Source organism: Elgaria multicarinata, chromosome 13 (genome assembly GCF_023053635.1).
Source record: "Elgaria multicarinata webbii isolate HBS135686 ecotype San Diego chromosome 13, rElgMul1.1.pri, whole genome shotgun sequence".
In the NCBI taxonomy this organism is placed as follows: domain Eukaryota; kingdom Metazoa; phylum Chordata; class Lepidosauria; order Squamata; family Anguidae; genus Elgaria; species Elgaria multicarinata.
In genome coordinates, this window is record NC_086183.1 from 17,099,622 (window position 1) to 17,122,521 (window position 22,900).

Consider the following 22,900-nt stretch of genomic DNA (forward strand, 5'->3'; position numbering starts at 1 on the left):
TTCATGGGAAAGGTGGCAATCTGAAGGAAGTTAGAGGCAGTCACACAAAGGTGTTCTGGGAGACAATTACTCCCATGAGAAGAAGCAATGGAAAAAGGGTGGAGGTCCCCCCCCTTTTTTTTTCTTTCTTTCCCGGGCAACTGGAGATCTTTGGACAAATGAGGGTGGTGGAGCTGGATGAGCAAAGATCACAGAAAGGGATGTGTTGAGATATAAGAATGGAGAAAGAATCAGGGGAGGGGGGAAGCCATGGAGGGTTTTGAAGATGTTGTAATAGTGAATTACCTGCATTGGTAAGGATTGGACTAGAAGTCTTTGAAGTCTCTTCCAACTGTTTTAGTTTTTTGGACAAGAATGTGGACAAGTTTTGTGGACGAGGAATGGACAGGAAGTTGGTATAGGGATTTAATGAGGGGTACCACAATGACCTCAATGATGATGTGGAGGTGAGGAAACAACTCCCATTCCAACCATCATTGAGACTGTTAGCACAGGTACTGCTTCTCTAGATGCATGGTGATGAGTGGATAGGTGCAGTTTGAAGAGTGGAGGTGCTGACTTATTGGGACATGGAGACTGAAGCAAGGAGGAGGAAGTAGGAGCAGGAAAAGGGTAAGGGGAAATCAAAGGGCTGCATTTACCTTTCACCACAAATACAGGCATCTTGGCCCCCATCTATACAACAACGGGATTGCTCCTCATTGAATATAAACCCGAACTTTTGTTGATTCGAATCTAGGTGAAGAGTGTCACACTGCAGAATCAACAGCGATTTATCTCCTGATTTTTTTTATATTGCAGTTATTAATGCGCACATGCGCACATATGATGCTACGGAGGAGAGAGGAGCGAAGCTATAAATTTTATCTGTGGAACTCCGCAGATTCATATAAGAGGAAAACTGAGAAGGGGGGGGAAAGGAACGAGGCAGCAAAGGAGGACGTGAGAGGGGGGGGAAGCAGCCCATTGCAAAGGATAACCCTTCAAAAAGAAAACTGAGGTTTTTCTCCAGGGAGCGAGATGGGGACTGAACACATCTCCTCCCTCTGGCTGCCCGTTCCCCCCTCTTTGTTTTAATGTTATAAGCTTTATCTGCAAAGCTCCGCAAAATCATATAATTTAAAATGAAAATGGCGGGAAGGAACGAGGGAGCCAGAGGAGGACGTGATAGGTGGGAAGGCGGGAAATCGGCCAATCACTTTGTCCTGCCCTGAAAGCTCCGCCCATATGTCAAAATGCGATTTAACTCCCCCAACGACACATAAGTATAACGCGGTACAAACTCGGACGTTGATCCAAAAGTTGCGGTAAATCGCAAATGCGAATATGCGCATTATCGCGTTAAAAACCTGGCGCTATGGCGAATGGATGGGATGGCTGCATCATGTGTCCTGAAATGCGAATCTGCGTGTTTAGGTCAGGGTAAAGTACCCGTATAGACAAGCCCTTGTTCTTCTAAAGTAGTTAGTGACAAGGAATGAAGTGGAATAAAGACCTGCACTTTGTACATTACAAACAAGATATAAATAATGGTGCTAAGATATGGGGAAGCAAAATAAGTAGAAAGGGACTTCTTTTGTTTAAGTGTGTGTGTCGGGGGGGGGGGAATAATGCTACTTTTTAAACAAGGGCCTGCTGGCAAAGATGCTTAATAATGTTTGTGATAGAAATGGTGTCACTCCAATTAAATTGATTGGCAGTTGATGCAGGGATGATAAAAGAAACTTAACTTCACATACAACATGCAATTAGTTTATGGAATTTGCTGTCACAATACGTGGTGATGGTCATGACTTGGATGACAGTAAAAGAGGCTAATGCCTGCAGGCACCAGAATGTCGCTGGACACCTTTTTTTCCCGTGCCTGCCGAGGTGCCCTCCCCTCATTTTTTAAATTTAAGTTTCTTACCAGCAGCTGGGAAAGATTCAAAGCAAATTGAGGGCCTCCAACTCCTGCCATCTTCATTTCCCATTAATGCCTGTGCAACTCATGGAGCTCAGAGATATTCTTAGGAAATGAAGATGGTGGGTAACTATAGACTGACGCTTTCCTCTGCAGTGCACCCAACCACCAAGGAAAAGGGAATTAAAAAAAATAGGGGACTCTTATCATTTCTGTCTGGTAAGCAAAACAGATAGGAGGGAATGAGTTAGCTGGTGGTGGGAGAAAAATAATTTTGGTTCTGTAAAATAGATTTACGTTGGCATGGAAAACTATGGGTTCAAACGAGTTGCCTAGTGCTCAGACCCCATCTCTGCCTTGTATTCAGTCTTCTGGCCAGGTTACTTGTCCTTTGTGACTAGCCATGCCCGGGCAGCCATTTGTGGAGGCAGGACAGTTTCTAAGATTGCCAAGTGTGCCCACAGTCTCCGAAAAGTTGCCAACCTCTGGACCAGACAGGACCATCGACGCAGGAGACGTGGACCCTCCACGTTTGAGGGCAACAACGGGGAATGTGTGTTTCCTTGAAAGCATTTGGTTGGGCAGTGTAGGAAACAGGATGGTCGACCAGATAGTCCCTTAGTTTGTTCCAGCAGGGCTGCTCTTAGTTTCTTATTCCGTGCTTAAAACTGTACCACGTTTATTTATTGTTTTGTTACTGTCATTTTATTACACCATGGCGCCCCTGCCCTTTGAGAAGGGGGTCTGTGGCAAGAAATTATCGTTATTGTCTTCCTCAATATGCTTTCTGAGGGGAAGGGGAAGCTTCTCCAATCGACTGCTGGAGCTAAATGCAGCCTTTTCTTCCACCAGGCTAACAAGATTAACAAGGCGCGCGCGCGCGCGCCCACCCCATCCCCTCAACGACTGACCCAGATGGCCGTTGGGTTTTGTTTTTTTGGGTCTCGAGCCTCCACAGAGGCGCGCGCGCGTGCGCCCCCTCCTCCCTCTGTCGTTCTGGCGCTTGCTTGCTTGCTTGCTTGCTTCTCTTTCTCTCTCTTCAAATAAACCCTCCTCCCCTTCGCGTGCCCCGCGCGCGCTGCCCACCCCCCTGTCTCCCTCCTCCCATTTACCACACACTTCTTCTCCTCGCTTCGGTTCTCCCCCCCCACCTGGTAGCGAATGGCTGGGCCGCAAAGCGGCTCCGCCTTCTCCTGTCGACCAATGGAATCTTACAACTCTGTTATGGGGCGGGGCGAGGCGGTTGAGGGAGATAGATTGAGAGAGCGAGACCGACCTGGGGCCCTCTCCTCCGACGTCGCTAAGTACTATCAGCGTCCAGCATCGCCCGCTGGGGGAGAGAGAGGCAGGCGAGTGAGGCGACCGGGGGGGGGGGGGGCTCCACCGCGCGCGCCCTTTCTTCTCTCCAACCCCCCTCCCACACTTCGCTTTTTACCTCAGCGAGGTGCGCGTGTTTCGGTTTCGGTGTGCGGGGAGAGCGAGAGAGACGGACGGTGAGTGCTGAGAGGGGAGAAGGCGACGCGGGCTCGCTGGCGGCGGCGGCGGCGCAGAAAAGGACCTCCTTCTCCTCCACGCGGGGCGGGGAGAGGAGAGTGATGTATGGCTCGGGGAATGAGGTGGCGTGAAGGTGCCGTTTGCTCGGGGCGGGCTGGCTGCGGCTGCTGTGGGGCGCAACGATAACACAGCCCCCGAGCGCTGAGCTGCGGGGACAGCCTCCCGTGCGTCGTGCCATGTGGGGGCATCGGGATGTGGCGCATGGAGGAGGAGGAGGAGGAGGGCGAGGGGTCGTGAGGAGGGGGCTCTCCGCTGGATTCTTGTCTGCCTTTGTAGAAGACCCCATTTAGCAGCAGCAACGCCTCTGGAAAACTGTGTGCGTGTATGTGTGTGATGGCACAAACACGCACGCACACACACACACACCTCGCATCATCCGTGTCAGAGGATGGAGAGAATTATGGGATGGAAGACACTATATGACTCAATAAGGAGATCTCATTGGATTGGGCAGTGTGGGGAGGGGGGGAGAGGAATGGGAGATTAAAAGGAGAGATGGCGGGTTAGCCTCAGAGATGGCATCCATTTAGTAACCCACTCTCTCCTCCCCCTCCTCCCCTCTACTCTTGGAGAGATTTGCTTGCAGAGGGATGGAGGCTTTGAATTAAAAGCTCTCCCTCTTTCTCCCCCTCCCATTTTTTTCTTTTAAAACCCCCGCTGTATTTTTGTTGTTGTAATGACAGGAAGGGGGGGGGTTGGTGGTGGGCAGAAGAAGGATATGGCGATGACAGGTTGGAGTTTGAAGGGGGGGGGGAGAGGACCCTTCGCAGTTGTATAAGCGTTTAGAGGAGGAGGAGGGGGAGAAACAAAAGCAGCTCAGGTAGAGGAGAAGCCTTGCAAATTGAGATGGAGTCTTTGCAGTTGTTAACCGGAGCTGTTCTCCCTGTGTCTGCTGCCTGCCTACAGAGAACATTGTCATTGGCTTTAAAAATAAATAAATGAGAGAACTAATTGCAAATGCCCCTGTAAATTTTAATGTTACAATCCGAGTTAGATGGGCAATTCCTTGTCTTAGTGTTTTGGTGTTATTCAAATGCAGTTTGGAAATACTTCTCTGATTTTACTTCTGCTCCTTTTTATGTTAAAGGGTACTGTGCAGGTAGTAGAAATGATTCTTGAGATAAATTCCAAACTGACATCCAGCATGATTTAAAGCTAAAACGTGCAGAGAAACCCAGTGATCTGAATACTGCACCTCTCATTCCTAGAAGTAAGGTTATGTAAAATCATTTGGATAATTATTATTTGTTAATTAGACGTGATAAATGTTTGATAGTTGATGTGTATACTTTCTGTTTTTACATCAATGAGAAATGGGATAGGTGCTTTGTTCTTCAATTCTTCAGACAATATTGATACAAACTTTCAAGATGAATTAGTACACTGGATTACAAATAACCTGAATTACTTTATAGCCCTCTAGGAGTGAGTTACATTTCCATTGACTTCTTTTCATTTTAAAAGGAATAGCATTTCAATTTTGGTTGTTGCAACATGAACTTATCAACTTAATTTTTAGGGTAGCACATGCTCAAATCACCAGTAAATGTTCATTTAGCTAGTGATATGCTGAGATGCAATTTGGTGTTGCAGTTTTTACTACATCCATTTAGCAACTAGTGTACTATTCATGGTATGAATAGCATCTGCTGTGTTGGGTTTTGATCCAAAAAATTGCTGCAGTAACTGTATTAGTGCCATCCTAGGCATGTCTAGTCAGAAGTCAATTCCATTGAGTTAAGTGGGGTTTACTCCCAGGTAAGTGTGTATGAGATTGCATCATTAGTCTTTATGGAGCTACAGGAATCTTTGTCATTTATGTTGCAACACACTTCATAGAGTAATTCTCTGCAAATACTAAACATAGCTGGCATTATAAAATTTGTAGTACAGATATATATTAATAAAAATTGCATATGTGAGATCTGGGACTTTGACTTACTTTAGCTCTGGACCTTCTGATACATTGAACACTTTAAACCTTCAGTAGAAGCTGTTAGTAGAGGTTGAATACTTACAAATAACATATACCTACCATGATGAAATATTACAATATCAAGTTGTAAAATATAAGTTCAGGAGAGAAAATGTTTTTCAGAAATAATTCTCTCCTCAGGAATCTAGTATTCAGGAGTTTAGCAAATATCCACTTTATCTTGAGCCCACTGGTAGTTTTATCAGTTGTGCCAGCTGTTAGAATTTTGTTTAATAATGTAATCCCGAGTTAATAAGAGAATTCCAGCTGCTGAATGTGTTGAAGCAATGTGTTCTACTGTATATAGCCTGGGCATAGTCTTCTGTAGACAGTAGAAATCTGTGAGGCCTTGAATTTCATACATATTTGTTGCATTCTTCTTAATTTTATCACCCTCAAAGAGAACTTGGGTAACCCAAAGATAGACTGTTTGAACTTCTGTATGCGGCTTACTGGAACTGAATTTTCAAGACAACTCATTTGTTATGAAGTTGTATTTTGCTCTTCCATTGAGTAAATCCATGGGGGAAGATTTTATACAAAATGTTGACTTCCTTGCAAAGGCACTGAATTTCATACACTCACTCTTCCATTGAATAAATCTATGGGGTAGTCTATTAGGGGAAGATTTTATACAAAATGTTGACTTTCTTGCTAAGGCACTAGATTTCATACATTCACTCTCTGTTGATCAAAACATAGGAGCTTTGCCAGTCCTACCATTAGGCAGGTTGAGGTGATTTGGCTGGTAGAGTTTTGGAGACAGGGTTGGCTTTAGAGAATAGTGAGGTCAGGCATATGCCAGGGCTCCCAAATCCAGCAAAGGACCTCTGCTCCCACAATAGTGCCATTTTCACTTTGTACCAGCCATCTGCCAAATCAGAGTCAACAATCTTGGTTTGAACATTCCACCTCTTCCAGAATTCCTGGAAGCCTGCTGTAGATTCCTTTCCCAAGGGACCATTTGGGATACAATTTAAGGGTATCATATGGTCAACTGAAATATTTTTACTACCATATTTTTACTACCATCCAGTATAAGGATTTTTTTTTGCCTCAGGTATGAAGAGTTGGTTGTGTCTGTATCAACAGAAAAGGTCAGACAGAAACCAACAGACACTTTGATGCTTCAAAACATGTGCCCATTTATTACAAAGTAGACATTTTTATTGGAGATATTGCGCAAGTGCACACAATCTTAAATCCACCCCTCTAAACAACAGTTTAGAGCTGCAGAGGCATATTCCCCTCTTGAAAATATCCTCGTCAATTTCATTCTTTCCACACACTACTTTAGCCCTGCAGACTGATAATCCTGACCAGTCAAAGAACTTGTCAATGAATGAAGGGTCCTGGTGGCAATTGACATGTTCCTTGAGATATGGACTATGGCTCTGATGGGCAAAATGAAGTAGTGTGTGTAGAGGAGGAAACTGACAAGGATATTTGCAAGAGGAGAATATGCTTCTGCAGGGCTATACAGTAGGCAGGTGGATTTATGATTGTGTGCATTTGTGCAAGATCCCCAATAGAAAATTATTTAAGGAAATTATGGTGCCATTTGTGCAAATTTCAAGACACCCCCCCCAAAAAAAAAGAGAAAAAAGACCCAATTTACACATATGGCAATTTGCCACTTTTCTGTTGATATACACACAAATTGCGGAACTTTAAAAAAGTGCAAAATATTTCTGTAATTAGGGGAAAAAATCCGCTACAGGCCACTGCCCGTTACCAGAATGGAAACACTGCGGAATCCCTTTGGACTGGAATTCCAGGCATTACACATCCCTACTCCCAGCTTTTCTGTTCTTGGGAACTGTGTGTGGGATATTTGTGTATTGCTTAGCCAGCAATGCTCTCCCTAATAGATCAGTGTTGAGCTAGGGAGCTTTGCATCTAGAAGCTGCAACAGTAGTGGACTGGGAATTGTCAGGTTTTTTTTTTTGAGGAAACTGCTTGTAACAGCTGTACTAATGGAGGAAAGAAGCTGGCCATCTTATCAGAGAACCAATGCTCAGCTGGCATTGCTGTGGTCAGGTGTAGCCCTTCAGATATAAAACTTTAAATCATGTACCTGTGCTTATTTGTCTTGGATGATCTTAATGTTCAAACTGATGTTCTTGTATATGAATAGCTTCCTTTCAAAGACAGCTCAACTGTGAAGCTTACTCTTTTGTAATATAAAAACATACTGGCATATGAATCAGCCAAAATATACTTGTTCATGCCCATGATGATGGATAGTAGTTTCCTTCCAAAAGATGGGTGAACACAATTATTTTGTGTCTTTGTTTAAGCTCTCCTCCCCACCCACCCTATGCTGGAATTGCAAGAGTATTTTTCAAAAGCTGAGTTCTCTCTTATAGTTGTCAGAGAAGTCCTCTCATAAACCATAATCATTGCTTATTTTGCAGTGGGAAAGAACTCCTTAAGTTTTAAACCATTGGCAAGGCAAGTTATTTACTCACAGTTCTAACTCCCTTGTATTCCTGTAGTATCAGCTACTATATTTCTGCTGCTCTGCACCTTGATGTTTACTGCTTAGTATGACAAGTTGCCATTGATCTTCAGTCCCATTTGCAATAAACTAGCGGAACATTTGATGTTGGTGTTTTGATCTGTCTTACTGGAAATTGATTACTGTTTGCAGAAGTATTGGTACAGTATTGTGGAAGTAATCTTAAAAGACTACATCTTAGTGAAGCGGATGTGCTACTTTTCAAAAATTCTATACTGGTGATCTTTCTATTTGAAACCCAGATGCATTACTTTCAGTATTGCCAAAGATATGTGCCAAATTACATCTCACTTTGTAAAATAATCGAAAATAGATATCTATGAATATGAATTTATTTTATGTAGTGTTTGCTTTATATATCATATGCTTGTTGGTTAATTTGACTGTGTAGATGTTGTAGCATTATGGTTTTCAGATGATGTTTTGGGAAGTCCTGGGCTGCTTTGGAAGTTTATTGGAGTTCAGTAATGGCAGATGAAAGACAGGTTGCTCATCACTATTGATTTTCTTTTGTCCTATGTATTTATCTATTATTTATTTAGAGCATTTTTGTCCTAATCTTTAGCTAAAAATGCTCCCAAGGCAGCTTACAAAAATAAGAAATAAAGCAGTCCCTGCTCATAGGCTTAAAATCTAAAAGATATGTCACAAAAAGAAAGGGGTTTTGGAGGGAGAGAGGAGGGAAAAAACCTTATTCAGGCCCTAGATTCTCAGTTGCAGAATTCTTTATAGTTGCAAAGAGCCGTTTCAACAGGTTTGGCTGGTGCCCAGCATGAACTGATTGTGTGTCCTAGAATCTGATCACATTCCAAATCATCTTCAGTACACTAGATTTCCCTGACATTCATTCAGGGATCCTTTGGCAGATGAGTCAATACGGAAAGGGTTCCCTGAAGGTAGATAGTTTGAAAGCTATTGTTGTAGGGGATGAGATTATAAAACTTTTAACTTTTCAGAGGTTGTACAATGAAGTGTGCTGACAGATTTGGCTTTGTGTATCAAATGGATTAGATTGGAATGTTCAAGGCTTGAAGTTAATCCAGATAATATTATTAGTTGCTAATGCTTGTCCTGTTTAATCTTGTGAGCAGTAGTTCCATATTAAACTTCTAGATATTAACTCATGCAGTTCTAGCTTTCATTTAAAGATGCATTCCTCTCTCCCCTGGAAGTGTTAGGTTTTGGGGTTGCAAGAAACCTAAGCAAAACTTTGGGATCCTGATATACTGGTCTTTGTAAAAACTGTAAGCTTATTATACTTTTGTTAATCCTATTTATACACCGCAAGTACACTGACTAAGCAATGCCATTATATTTGTTTTGATATGCAGCTTTAAAAATCTGCTAAAATAGATACACACAAGACATAGTCTCCTATCCTCATTCTTGTGTTCATAGCGAAAGCATCTGTGCTTATAAACATGCATCTCTTTTCATCTTGTGATGTTTTGTGCTTTCCATCCCACACATGTGGTGTTATGAAGAATAGCTGCTCCCATCTGTTGTTTGGAAACAAGAGTGATGTGAAAGGGCTTTCAATAGATTTATCATGTGAACTAAAAAAAATATGAATGCATGGAAAATTTGTATTAGGTTGCGTAAACATTCATGTGTTGTCATGTGTCTCAGGAAGTATAAAATTCTTATTTTGAAAGTTTAGGTGAATTAGTGAAATCATCTTAGAATTGTGATCTTCCAATTGATGGTCAAACATTCAGTGAAGAGTACTTGGTAAGATTTGTATCCTTATAGTTGGTAGTTCTCTAGAACTCAATTTCACCTTTTCTCTGTTGTTTCCCAATGAGTATTTTCTTATGAGGGGTAAGTACATCCTGGAAATCTACCACAGATGGATGTAGTATGGATTTATGTCACTATGCCACCATTTGTTTGCAAAGTTTTGTTGACATGAGAAGGTCAGGATCTAGGTATTTTCCTATTAATGTCTATGGTATAGTCAATCCCTATGACAATAATATCTTTTAGGCAATCAGGATATGTTACAAAGATCATAAAATAATCTCAATATTCTACAATAATTGTCCTTTAAAATGTTTTCTCCTAGGTTGGCTGTTGTTTCCCAGTTTCTTGAAAATTTGATATTGGCAATTTTTATTCTGAAAGCAAGGAGAAACCTATTCTAGATTAACTGAAAAGGCATATGAAGTGTCACATTCCACATTAGGGCTCTGTTGGTGTTATTTAGAGCTAGTTCATATATTACCAGCAGGGGTGGGAGCCCCATTTGAAAAAAATGTGGATCATGAAACAAGTGATATGGTTGCTCCCTATGCACGCATTGCCCTGCCCTAGGGGCCAGTAACAGTTTCCTTGAGAAAGAACAACGTCTGTGGTCCTGCGCGAATAATCCACGTCTTTCAAACATTACCAGGAATACTGTAGATAGAAGCACTCAAACAGCCCATGCTGTATCCTGATGAGATATGGATTGAATCTTAGTTATATGTGCTTCAGGCTGGGGTATCAATCAGCCTTGTATTTAAGCACTAGCCTAGTAGCCATAGGGGACAATGACTTGCATGCAGGCAAACACATCCTAATTTCTATTGTAGATTTTCTTGTTGTACCCTCTCTGTGTGAGGATTTGAATCCTGCATTGACTGCATTCTTTGGCTTCTGATCTTATTTGCTTTAACTGAAATAAATAATTAAATATTTTTGAGAGAGTAATTCATCTTTTCTAAATGTTACAGCAATTAATGTGAATGAAGATGGCTTTTATATTTTGATCAGTTCTGGTGACAAATAATTATGGCTTTTATTCCATCTTAAGACAAATGACTGGTTATATTTTGCTTCATCCTTTAACTTCTTGATGCACTGTGTAATGTACTAGCAATACAGATTTTGAAGAATGATATGAACAGACATGATTGGCACCTCCCAGATTAATGTGTAGTTAAGAATGTAATTATATTTTGGATTTCACACTTCTCTGAATTTTGTGAGGCGTGTCTTTGCTCAGGAACATAGAATATGCATTTTAAAATGTGCATTGAAGGATAAAATATGTTAGAAATGTGCACTTTGGGAAAATGTTAAAATATGTATTTAAATACAAATGTTTATGCATTTAAAAAAAAACCCAAATAATTTTGGAAATAGGACAGAATGTATGAATGAACATATGCAAAATTCATATGGACTGGAAATAGACTGATCTGTCCATCCCTAACTTCATGTGTGCATGTGTACATGTGTGTGTGTGCATGTATTTAGATAAAAAGTTTTGAAATGGATAAACGTGTAAATAATATAACAGAATAAGGCTGCAACAAACTGCCTGGGTGAATAAAAATGTTTTCACATAGTTATTCCATTCTGCTTACTTGTATACTTGCTATCGTATACTTACTAAAGGAGAATGATTCTTGTTTTCACTACCTGTTGTCTTTCTTTGTCGCAAAACCTCTTGACTGTGGATGGAGATGCTTGCTTTTCATCCTTTTGAGGGATACACTGCAGAGCTTGATAACTTTAATTCAATTCACTCATCTCTCAGCTTAAAAACCACTGCCCTATAGATCATAGTGACTGGGTTGAGACAACACGATAACCAATGGTGGTTTAAATTGTTGATGGTTGGTTATTTAACCCATCATGGGTTATTGTGTTGTGTGGAGGGAGTTTTTTGGCTCAAATAACCAATGCTATGTAGAGTTGGTTATTTGAACCACCATTGGTTATCATGTTGTGCAGAGGGCACCGTTGGTTATTTCCTCAGCCACCATTGGTTATTTCCTCAGAAACTGTTGGTTATTTCCTCAGCCACAGAGTCACAAAGCGAGAGCAGTCAAAACAGTGGCTGCCACTCTAGTCCAGCTGGCAGGATAGATTTTCGGCAGCAATGGCTGAAGTGATACTAGTGGGAGGATTGAGGGGGGAAAGGGGAAGTCTTTCCCAATCTGGTGCGCTCCCAGTATTTTTGACTATTGGCCAGGCTGGCTGAGGCTGATATTAGTCAAAGTCTAAAACACCTGGAGGGCACAAAATTTATAATAATTACAAACTGAATACAAAATCAGTTACAATAATGTATTCATTTTTTTAAAAAAAAATAAAGCGGAGTGGGAGGATGCAAAACGTTTATATGTAAAATCAATAAAAGTTAATTATGAAAGACCAATAGTGATAACATCATAAAACGGCATTGTATATTTGGTAGCAATTGATTAAATTAAATTTATTAAGGAGAAATTAATAAAGCGTGTCCTAATTTCTAATAAACACATTTGTTTGTCTTCCCCCACTTTAATTCGTACTTAAGAAAGTGATCTATCCCCATGATCTGCTAGCTGGTGGGTTTATGATGGAGCCTAGGTGCCTCTCCACTGATGTTACACCCGTGGGAAGCTGTGCAGGCATAGATATATTGATGCCAGTGTATCTGCTTGTGGTAGGCCCCAAAACAAGCCCTGTCATTGACCTCTTGCTTAGAGTCCATCTTCCCAACCTCACAGAAGTCTCAGGCTGCAAAATCAGGAAGAGTGGAGCTGACCACGGGCACATCTACACCAAGCAAGATATTCCACTATGAAAGCAGTATATAAAAGGCAGGAGCCACACTACTGCTTTATAGCGGTATTGAAGTGCACTGACCACTATTGGGGCCCTTTGACACATACCATATACCGCTTTCATACCGCTATATATATTGCTTGGTGTGGCTCCTGCCTTTTATATACTGCTTTCATAGTGGAATGGCCTCGTGCGGCGCAGAGCGGTAAAGCAGCAGTTTCTGCAGCTGAAACCCTCCCCACGGCCTGAGTTCGATCCCAGCGGAAGCTGGTTTCAGGCAGCCGGCTCGGGTCGACTCAGCCTTCCATCCTTCCGAGGTCGGTAAAATGAGTACCCAGTTAGCTGGGGGAAAGGTAATAACGGCCGGGGAAGGCAACGGCAAACCACCCCACTATATAAGGCCTGCCAAGAAAACGTCAGCGAAAGCTGGCGTCCCTCCAAGAGTCAGTGATGACTCAGTGCTTGCACGAGAGGTTCCTTTTCTTTTTTTCCCCTTCATAGTGGAATATCCTGCTTGGTGTAGATGAGCCCCACATAAGGCTTCAGTTGGCTTTATCTCCCAAACTGAAATAACATCCTCCTCTTGTCCTACTAGGAAAGTATTCCTGCCAGAAGGACCCATCCTACTTTCTCTTTGCCTTGAATACCTTCCTGTTTTGCTCTTGCTACCAGCTTCCACTGTGAGCCTCTAGGGACCATAGAATGGGACACAAGGATGATATCCATAGGAGTGTTGGATTATAACCCCCTTTCACTTGGTTTAATTAGTTATTTGAGCTTCGGCTATTGGGTGGTATAGAAATGTAATAAATAAATAAATAAATAAATAAATTGAACAGTGTGAGGCTGTATTATTCAAGGTCAAAAGAGTCCTTAAGTTTTTACTTAAGAATTAATTACGTCTCTTTATCTCCCTCCCTCCCATATGGACATACCAAAAAGCTTGATACAGATATCTAGAAAATATTATAGACTTAGATGTGTTTAGTAAATATTGTGTAAGGAGTTGTCTTCTCAAAGGTTTCAGTATTGATCATATGTAGCCTAAGAGGTGTATGTTTAAGCTGTTTTTTAGACTTTTTATTTTTTTAGGAATGTTTAGTAACAATGTGATAAGACTGTGAGCCCAAATTTATGGGACATTGGATAATATTTGCTATGAAGCAATATCTTCATAGAAACTCTATAACACAGGTGGAATTTTTTTTCACCCAGGGGGTTGAATTGTATCTTTGGGCAGGATCAAAATATGATTATTACCATTTTAAAGCGTAATCAGAAGCAAGAGGACAAGGCTTCTTTCTGCATGTCTTACTCAGAGGTAAACAGCACTATTGAATCACTTGGCAGCCTTTTCAAATATTGCAGGAGAAGCAGCAGGGTGGGGTGGGTGAACTGGAGCAAGAGCAGAAAATCCTGAGCGGAATGGAGGTGGGGAGGAGAAGGAGGATGGAAGGGGGCAAGAAAAGAAGAAATCCAGGGAAGGGGAGCAAGAAAAGAGGCAATCTCCCCAAAATGCCAGGGGGAAAAAAGGACAAATGTGCTTGTGGATCTAAAAAGGTTCCCTATCCTTGGATTAAATTCTAAGGTCTTAGGTAGACCTAAGGTTTATCCTGGGATCGTCCTGGGGTCATCCCTGTTCATGTAAATGACACACAGGATATCCCAGGAGCAGGCAGGGACGACCCCGGGACGATCCTGGGATAAACCTTAGGTCTAGCTAAGGCCCCAGAAGCTTTAGTTATGCTCTCCTTTATAATAACAATAAATGTTAACTTAAGCAGTTTGTCATATTTTGGTAGCTTTTAAAAAAACAAATAAACATGAGAAATTCATCCAAAACATTTTTCCCTTGCTAATTCTTGTCAGTGCAAAAACTGAAAACCACTTGAAAACAATTTTGATCTATGCTTTGAAGTGTGTTACTCAGTTACATAAAGTAATCTGGCAGTCAAAGATCTCCTTAATGCTGAAACTATATATGCTGAAACATATTGCCTTGATAACATTTGAAAGCAGTTCTGTTAATGTTCAAAGAAAAAGATGACCTTTGCTCCAAAGGTCTTCCCAAATCTGCTTGTGTGCATTACCTCCTGTTATAAATGCAAGTACTGAATGAATGTACTGTGTAGTCTTTCACTTCCTCAATTTCTCATTCATATTCAACTAATAATTTGTATATTTTAGACAAAGGGTGTTTGTTATTATTTACTATTTTCTTAAAAAATAGTGTATTAGTAAGCGTTGTATTAAATCTTAAATAAGCATTTAAAATTAATCTAATTTGGAAAAATTCAAACTGAGGATGATGAATATGGCTTCTATATTTTTAGTTTTACTATAAGAATTTAACCAGTCAATTTATACTGGTAAAATAATTTTTTCTTTCTAAACCCAACATTTGAGAGGTGAGTGTAACTGCCTGTAGTGCTTCACCAGAAATGGGTGTGGTCTGTTTACAGTATTGCAAAGTTCAAGGGTATTTTTTTACATCCTGTTCTCTTTCATTATTTGGCTACATTAAATGTTGCATTATCTGCAGTGTTTACAGGTGTTTTTCAGTTTAGTGATTTTCCTGCAAAAATGGCAAATTCGGAAAATAAACCAATGTTTGTTTGGCTGGACAGTAACTTCTCTCTGTTAATACCACAATCTTTGGAAAACCGCATTAGACTATTTTAATTTTGAAGAACACGTCTGATTTGTGTGGAAACAAGAAATAACATTCTGGGTAATTCGTTGTGATGAGGCATGAGTCAGCAAAGACAAATCAAACAAAGCTGCTTCCATCTCACCATATCTATAGAAGACTTAGGAAGACTCTATAGCAATATAGAACATGCTGTTACAATATAAAACAGTCCAACTCTGCTTAGGGTTTTTTTCTTCTTCTGTTCTGGCTTTTCTTTTCTGCTGACTTCTGTATTTTAAAGTTCAAATTGTGTCAGTGTTGATGTTCCTTAATTGTCCTTTAAGTAATGCAGAATCCTACATTCATAGTTTTTGAGATAGATATCTATAACACGCGATTTGGGAACAGGTATTGAAGGAATCTTAAGACAGGGGTGGGACTTCAGCTTTGCAGGATCTTCATCTTTTCCTAGAACTCCAAAGTTTGCCAACTAGAAGCTGAAGAACAATAGTGATTCAGGAGGATATATACTTAAAAATAAGGAATTGGATGCCTCTGGGTACATGTTTAGCCTAGGAATTTGTTTTTAGACCAGAACTGAGCTCAATCATTTTCCACACAAATTCATTCCTGGTTTCTCTCCAAACTTCCTTAATTTTAGTAGCATAATTTGGGGTGTGGTGAGGGTGAGCCTTTTTAGATGTTGCTGTTATCCAGATCTACCTTCTGCTCACCCTTTTCTTAGTGCCATGTGTATTTTTCCTACATAGACAGAATCTCCATGCAGAGAGAAAAGAGGTGGTGTGGTGTACACATGAGGAAAATAGCATGTGGTTATTTTTTAAAAACACGTTTGGAAGTTACTGTGCTTTAAAATATGTGTTTTTAAACAGTTGTAATATTTTATTTGTAGTTATTAGGACTTGCAAAAACTTAATACAATTCTTGAGAATTACTTAATTTAACCATCTGTTTGGGGCACTGTTAGCACTTTAACAACAAACCTCCCCCGGCCCGGATGCTTGGTCTAAAAAGGTTAAAGATTGCATGCTGGATGAATTATGATTTCGGAAACATCACATGGTACCAGTCCCTACTAAATACTGCTTTTGCCCTGTCACCCTTATAATGCTTCTTTAATTTCTCTATAATATCAGTATACATCAGTCTTGTTGAAGTTTATTTTAATTTAATTCTTGCTCACTGTTATTCAGTTACAGAGAAGGATGAATATTTTCTGTTTAAAATGATGTAGTTCACACTGTACTTGATTGGGAATTGTTATAGTGGATTTTTGGACTATTATATTTAACAAAATGTTCCCCAAGCAAAAGGTTATAAAATGTAGAACATGTTTGGTATAGTAAAGTACAGTATACAGATCTCTGAATGACTGAAAAATGTGTTTCTAAGTTTCTTAAACAGGAAATCTTTCAAATATTATTTTATGTAATAAGAGTGTAATAAGATGTGTTTTGTGTTTTTAATTGTTGTGATCTGCCTGGGACGTTTTGTCTATAAATATGAATGAAAACAAACGTTCTTTCAGTTGGTGTACCTTTTGGAGATGTTAAAAGTAGTAGATTGGAGGGCTGTTGGGAATCATGGTGGGGACGTTAAACAATGGGCATGTCTACACTGGGGAAGGAAGCGGGATCCCTGCCTCTGGGATCCCCTGTGCGTCATGTGGACACGCAGGGATGATCCTGGGGCGATCCCCGGGATAAGGCATGGTGTAGACATGCCAAATGTGTAAATTTATCCCCTTTCCCCCTGTTGCCATCTCTGAACTGTCTGATAACAGTGCTGGGGGGTCTGTGTATAACCCATCCCACTTGCTGTATTGGGGATTTGGGTAGAGAAATGGGGTTGAACAAAATGTCCCCAACTCCCATTTCTTCCCTCCAGGACCATTTAAACTGTATGTCTCCAACCCCAATTTCTTCCCTCCAGGACCATTTCAACTGTTAGGGGATCTGCCTTCTTAGCAGGTGAAATAGTTTTGGTGTATGTATGTGTGTGTTAGCCATTCGGAAGCTCCTTTAACAGTGTAAAGTATCTTGAAGGTGGGGATTGGATTTGGGTGGTGTGTGTCTACGCAGTTTGTGTATCCCCCAACCTCAGTTCCTTTCCCTTCCATGGAATTAGGCCCTAAGTTAAGGGATGCAAGTAGCTGGCTACTTATTTCTTTTCAGTCTAATGGGCATCTGGAATATTGAGGGTTTGTGTCACCTGAACTCTGCTCTCATGCTGTCACTTGACTTTCTCATTTTGGTATTTATTTCTTTTTAAAAAAATATTATTTCTGGGGTGTTTCCTGGGTATGAAGAACCCATCTCTTCCTTTCTGAATGACTTCATTTCACTATCATGGTTACTGGCATATTGCTACCCACTTTGCTGTTACAGAAAAATTATAATGAAAGGTATTTTTTAAAACAAATTAGATCCAGTATGGTCAATCAAAATGTACAGGTATTTTCAGGCCTGACATTGCTCACCCTTGATGTGTATGTTACAGGTTATTTCTTTTCAGAGTACTATAAAATTAGTTCCAGGTTCTCAAGAGAGCTTCAGATCGCTGTTTCTCAAATAGATGACCCCATGCTATATTACAAACTATTTTTGAAATTGAATGAGAGTTTAAAGTTTGCAATATAATATGTGTGTCTGAGGCTGAAAAGGAAAAGTTGGGAAAATCTGAACAGGGCACTTGCAATCTCTTAGGTTCCCCTGAAATAGCTCTTTCGATTCCATCCATGGTGACATCTTGTAAGCCAAGGTCAGAAACATCCTTTTTAAAATTATTCAATTTTTCATGTTGTATAGGACTGTTAACACTAAATATCATCCAAGCTAATATTCTTAGCTTGGATGATTAAAAAGATAGTCCAGAATTATCTTTACTATTTTGTATTAATACAGTTTTTACAATACAAGCGTTGCAGGGTTCTAGCTTAAATGAGAAAAAACAACGCCATCCTTTTATGTGAACTGTTGAAACCCAAATAGATATAAACACATTTCTCTGATAATTGTGAAATAATCAAGGTCGCAATCCTATGCATGTTTAACAGGGAGTAAGCTCCACTGAACTTACTGCTAAGTAAACACTACAAGTCTGTTTATGTAGAAGTAAGTTCTTCTTCGTGGTCTCTATGCATCACACATATGGGCTTTGCGCCTGCGCAGAGACCAGACCGGAACCTTCTCTAGCTAAGTGGAACGTTTTTGGCGGGAACCCCTCCCCCACGCTACCGCGCATGTCCATGGGGTTCCCGCCCTTACCTCAGTTCTTCGTCGTCCGCCGTTGTGCCTAGACCGAATAACTTTACCTCTAGCGTTTTCTCTGTAGATCTGTTTAAAATACTTTTCTAGCTTACCTTTTCTTCAGCTTTCTTCTTTTTCGTCCCTTTTTTCTCTCTTTATCTATATAAAAAAAAAAAAAAAAAAGTTTTTTGTAGTTAGATTTCTCCTCAGCGACTTCGGTCGTGTGAGGCCTTTATGGCAATCAAAGCACCATTTAGAAAGTGCGTCAAATGTGGAGCTAAGCTCCCTCCGTCTGACGGCCATTCTTTGTGCATTATCTGTTTGGGAGAGGGACATGTGGTAGAGACCTGCCACCATTGTATGTCTTTTACCAAACAAACCAGAAAACACCGAGCAGACCGACTCCGCTCCGTACTTTGGGAGAAGGCTCTCAAGGCCACAGAGGCCCCTTCAATGGAAAGAACGGCGGTTCATAAGTCTGTTGCCCGTAAAACGGCAGTTACAAAGACTGTTGCGGAGAAACCGTCAGACCATAGCACTGAAGTGCAGACCAGAGCAAATAGGGCTGAGATACCCCTCACGCCTGGTCGGTCTTTATCGAGTTCTATGGCTAAGACAATCCCTAAAACAGCCAGAACTCTGATATCTTCTTCTGAGCCGGAGAAGAAAAAGAAGAAGAAGAAAAAGAGGGATGTGGAGAAATCCACCGTACCGTCACCTCGACATCGGGAATCGGCCAAGAGCCATTCCACGCCTCCTGCCGTACCGACCACTTCGATACCGAGGTCACCTTCGGTACCGAGATCTATGTCAGTACCGACGGCCATGATACCGACATGTCCTCCAAGTTTATCAGAGGGTGAAATTCGGGATTCAGTGTCGGTAACGTCCGCTCGGCAACCTATGAGGCCGCAAGAACTCGTACAGCCTTCCCCAAGACGGACCTCAAGAACAGATTGGGACAGAGCATCGCAGTACTCTGATTCCCAGCCTAGATATTATGACTGGGAAAGATACCGTCCTCAACAATATTTTCAAGGGGATCAAGGTTACTACCAGCAGGAAGGTTATTATGCACAACCTCCTCCAACAACAAGAGTCTGCCAGTTGCCTCTGCCTTCTCCATCCGCTCAGTTAATGTCGACGGTATCGACGCCTCGACACCGTGCACAGCAAGCAATACCATCTGCTGCATCCGCTACTGTGCTACCGCAAGATGAACAACATGGTCTGCAAGTGGTGACGTTATCCTCACCAGAGGATAACTATCCTTCCGATTCTGAATCTGAACATTCAGTTGCTCCAGCTGCCCCTTCACCTGACGATGCAATCGATGATACAGACCCGTCCTCTCCTTCGGACGATATGGTTCGTTTTTCGGACCATATGCTTAGGATGTCCAGAGCATTGGGACTTGACATACAGGAAACAGATGAATCGGTAGTCGACCCAATTTATGATGTCTTTCAGTCGACAACGAACCAACGTTTGGCCATTCCTGTTCCTCAAGCCTTGAAACAAACGGCTCAACTGTCATGGAAAACCCCTGCAGTGACACAGGCAACATCAAAGAGATTGGAGACACTCTATAAAGTTAAGGAAGAGGATGCACAATTTTTGCTTCAACATCCTAAGCCGAATTCCATTGTAGTGGAATCGGCACAGGGACAGTCACAAAAGACTCATTCTGCACCTGTCGATAGAGAGGGGAGGAAATTGGACCAAACTGGCAGGAGAGTTTACTCGTCCTCATCTTTGGGCATCAGAGCATCGGTGTACGAGGCAACTATGGCGAGATATCAGATTTTCCTTTGGGAAAAGATGGGTTCTCTATGCGAACATCTTCCGGAGGATAAGAAGGAGCTCGCAAGAGTATTCCAGAATGAAGCGACAGCCATAGCAAGGCAGCAATTGTCTACCGCTCGACATCAGGTGGATTGCCACTCAAAGTCGATGATGGGGGCCATTTCTTTGAGGAGGCACGCTTGGCTCAGATCAGCCAATCTTACTCAAGAAACGAAAGGGAGGATAGAGAGCATGCCATTCGATGGCGAAGGTCTATTTAATACAAAGACCGACGAGACGCTGGACTCTATCTACAAGGCGAGAACAACAGCCAAAAAGATGGGGTTTACTGCTCCTCCTCCACAGACTCAATACCGACAGAAGAGATGGATAAGACCTCCTCCACAACAACAACGGCCCCAATACCAGCAACCAAGGCAGCAGCAGCAACAACTTCAAAGGAAGCGGCCTTATCAGAGCCGTTTCCAACAGGAAAAGCGTCAGCCCGACTTCTCTAAGAAGCAGCGGGTTTGACTCCTCGGCTCCAGATCCACCCCCTTTTGCGAACCGCCTAGCACCCCATTACCATCAATGGGAGTTAATAACAACAGACTCCTGGGTGCTCACTATCATCAACTCGGGCTATGCCATCGAGCTCGATGCCCTCCCTCCTTTTTCCGGCGTGAAAGCAACGACTCCATCCCCTCCTCTGCTGCTCGAGGTACAGACCTTACTATCGAAGGGAGCCATCTCTCCCGTACCTGCAGAGGAACTCAATCAGGGATTTTTCTCTCGTTACTTCACGGTCCCGAAGAAAGATGGAGGTCTTCGACCGATCATGGACTTAAGACAGCTGAACAAGTTCATCACCTCGAGGAAGTTCCGTATGACAACGGTTACTTCAATTCTGCAGCTTCTACAGAAAGGAGTTTGGTTTGCAGTGGTGGATCTGAAGGATGCGTACTTCCACATTTCCATCAGGAAGTCGCATCAAGCTTACCTTCGGTTTTCGATCGGAGCGTCCCAGTACCAGTTCACCGTTCTTCCGTTCGGATTGGCCACGGCGCCGAGGGTCTTCACGAAGGTTATGGCGGTGGTATGTGCTCACCTAAGGCAGAAAGGCATTTACGTGTATCCGTACCTGGACGATTGGCTTCTCGTAGCGGACAGCAGCGAGGCGCTCCAGTCGGATATACTAACCACCCTCAACCTGTTGGACTCGTTGGGGCTGTGGGTCAACCACGAAAAGTCCATTTTGACTCCGCAGCAGAGATTGGACTTCATAGGGGTAACCCTATCCTCTCGAGACGGGAGGGCATACTTACCGTCAACCAGGGCGAACACCTTACAGCAGTTAGCCATCGATACCGAGAGCCGCCGGAAGGTTTCGGCATGGACAATTCAGAGACTGTTAGGATTGATGGCAGCTACTACGGCGGTCATCAGATTTGCAAGGCTCAGAATGAGGATCTTGCAGGCCTGGTTTTTGAGGACTTTCGACCTCAGACACAATGCTCGACGAACTTACCTTTCGATACCGAAGCAGGTGAGGGCATCCCTGAGATGGTGGTTCTCGATGTCGACTCTTCTCGAAGGCGTTCCATTCCAACAAGACGCGCCTTCGGTAACGATCACGACGGATGCATCTTTAGAAGGATGGGGAGCCCATTGCAGCTCTTTAACCTCTCAGGGTCGTTGGCCTCGATCACAGAGGGAGCATCACATCAACCATCTCGAACTCCTGGCAGTAGAAAATGCAGTAAAAGCATTTGCACAGATGATCGAGGGCAAGAATGTCTTGATCGCGACAGACAATACTACTGTAGTGGCATACATCAACAGGCAGGGTGGAACAAGATCACACCCCCTGAACCGTTCTGCACTCAGGATATGGAACTGGTGCATAAAGAGAAGGACTTACCTGACTGCGATCCATGTAGCCGGCAAGGAAAACGTCACTGCGGACTCTCTCAGCAGATCCTTCCATGTCGACCACGAGTGGGAGCTCGACGTCGAAGTGCGGGAAAGCCTTTTTCGGTACTGGGGCCGCCCTGTTGTCGATGTCTTCGCTACCGAGGACAACGCAGTCTGCGCCAAGTTTTGCAGCAGGGCAGGAAAAGGAAGGCGCTCTCTAGGAGACGCTTTCACCAGGACTTGGAGAGGGAATCTCCTGTACATGTTTCCTCCCTTTCCACTTTTGACAAGAGTGATAGCCAAGATCCAGATGGACAACTCCGATTGCATCCTGATCACGCCGTGGTGGCCTCGACAGACGTGGTTCTCACACGCTCTTCGGTTATCGAGAGGGGATTACATCAGGCTCCCGTCGACACCGAAGCTACTGTCTCGACACCAGGGCAGGGTTCGACACGCAGATCTGTCGACCCTCAAGATGACTGCATGGAGGATAACAACCACTCCTCCTCTGCAACTAGAACTTTGACTGTGGATCACATTATATTGGCAGCACTAAAGCCTTCCACTAGGAAAACTTATGCAGCAAAGTGGCAAAGATTTCGGAACTTTGCTTCAGTACAAGATCAAACACCAGAATCTTGCCACTTACCCTTCATCCTTAATTATTTATTGACACTTTTCCAGCAGGGACTTAAGCTCGCATCCATCAGGGTTCACCTTGCTGCGATTACATCTTTTCACCGGGGTGTGGATGGTTTTACACCTTTTACCCATCCAACAACCAAGAAATTTCTGAAAGGTCTGA

The 22,900-nt window shown here is 42.4% G+C and overlaps 1 protein-coding gene across 24 annotated transcripts in view; it reads left to right on the forward strand.

Moving 5' to 3' along the window:
* The first annotated feature begins 3,315 nt into the window (after nt 1-3,315).
* The window catches only part of EPB41 (erythrocyte membrane protein band 4.1), a 101,061-nt gene continuing 81,476 nt past the window's right edge, over nt 3,316-22,900 (forward strand). For 13 of the 24 annotated variants that reach the window (XM_063139816.1, XM_063139818.1, XM_063139820.1 and 10 more), the window contains exon 1: nt 3,317-3,396. The gene's annotated coding sequence lies outside the window, so the exon portion shown is untranslated. Of the gene's footprint in view, nt 3,397-22,900 lie in introns of all 24 variants that reach the window. The other 11 variants (XM_063139831.1, XM_063139832.1, XM_063139835.1 and 8 more) reach the window with 3 other exon arrangements.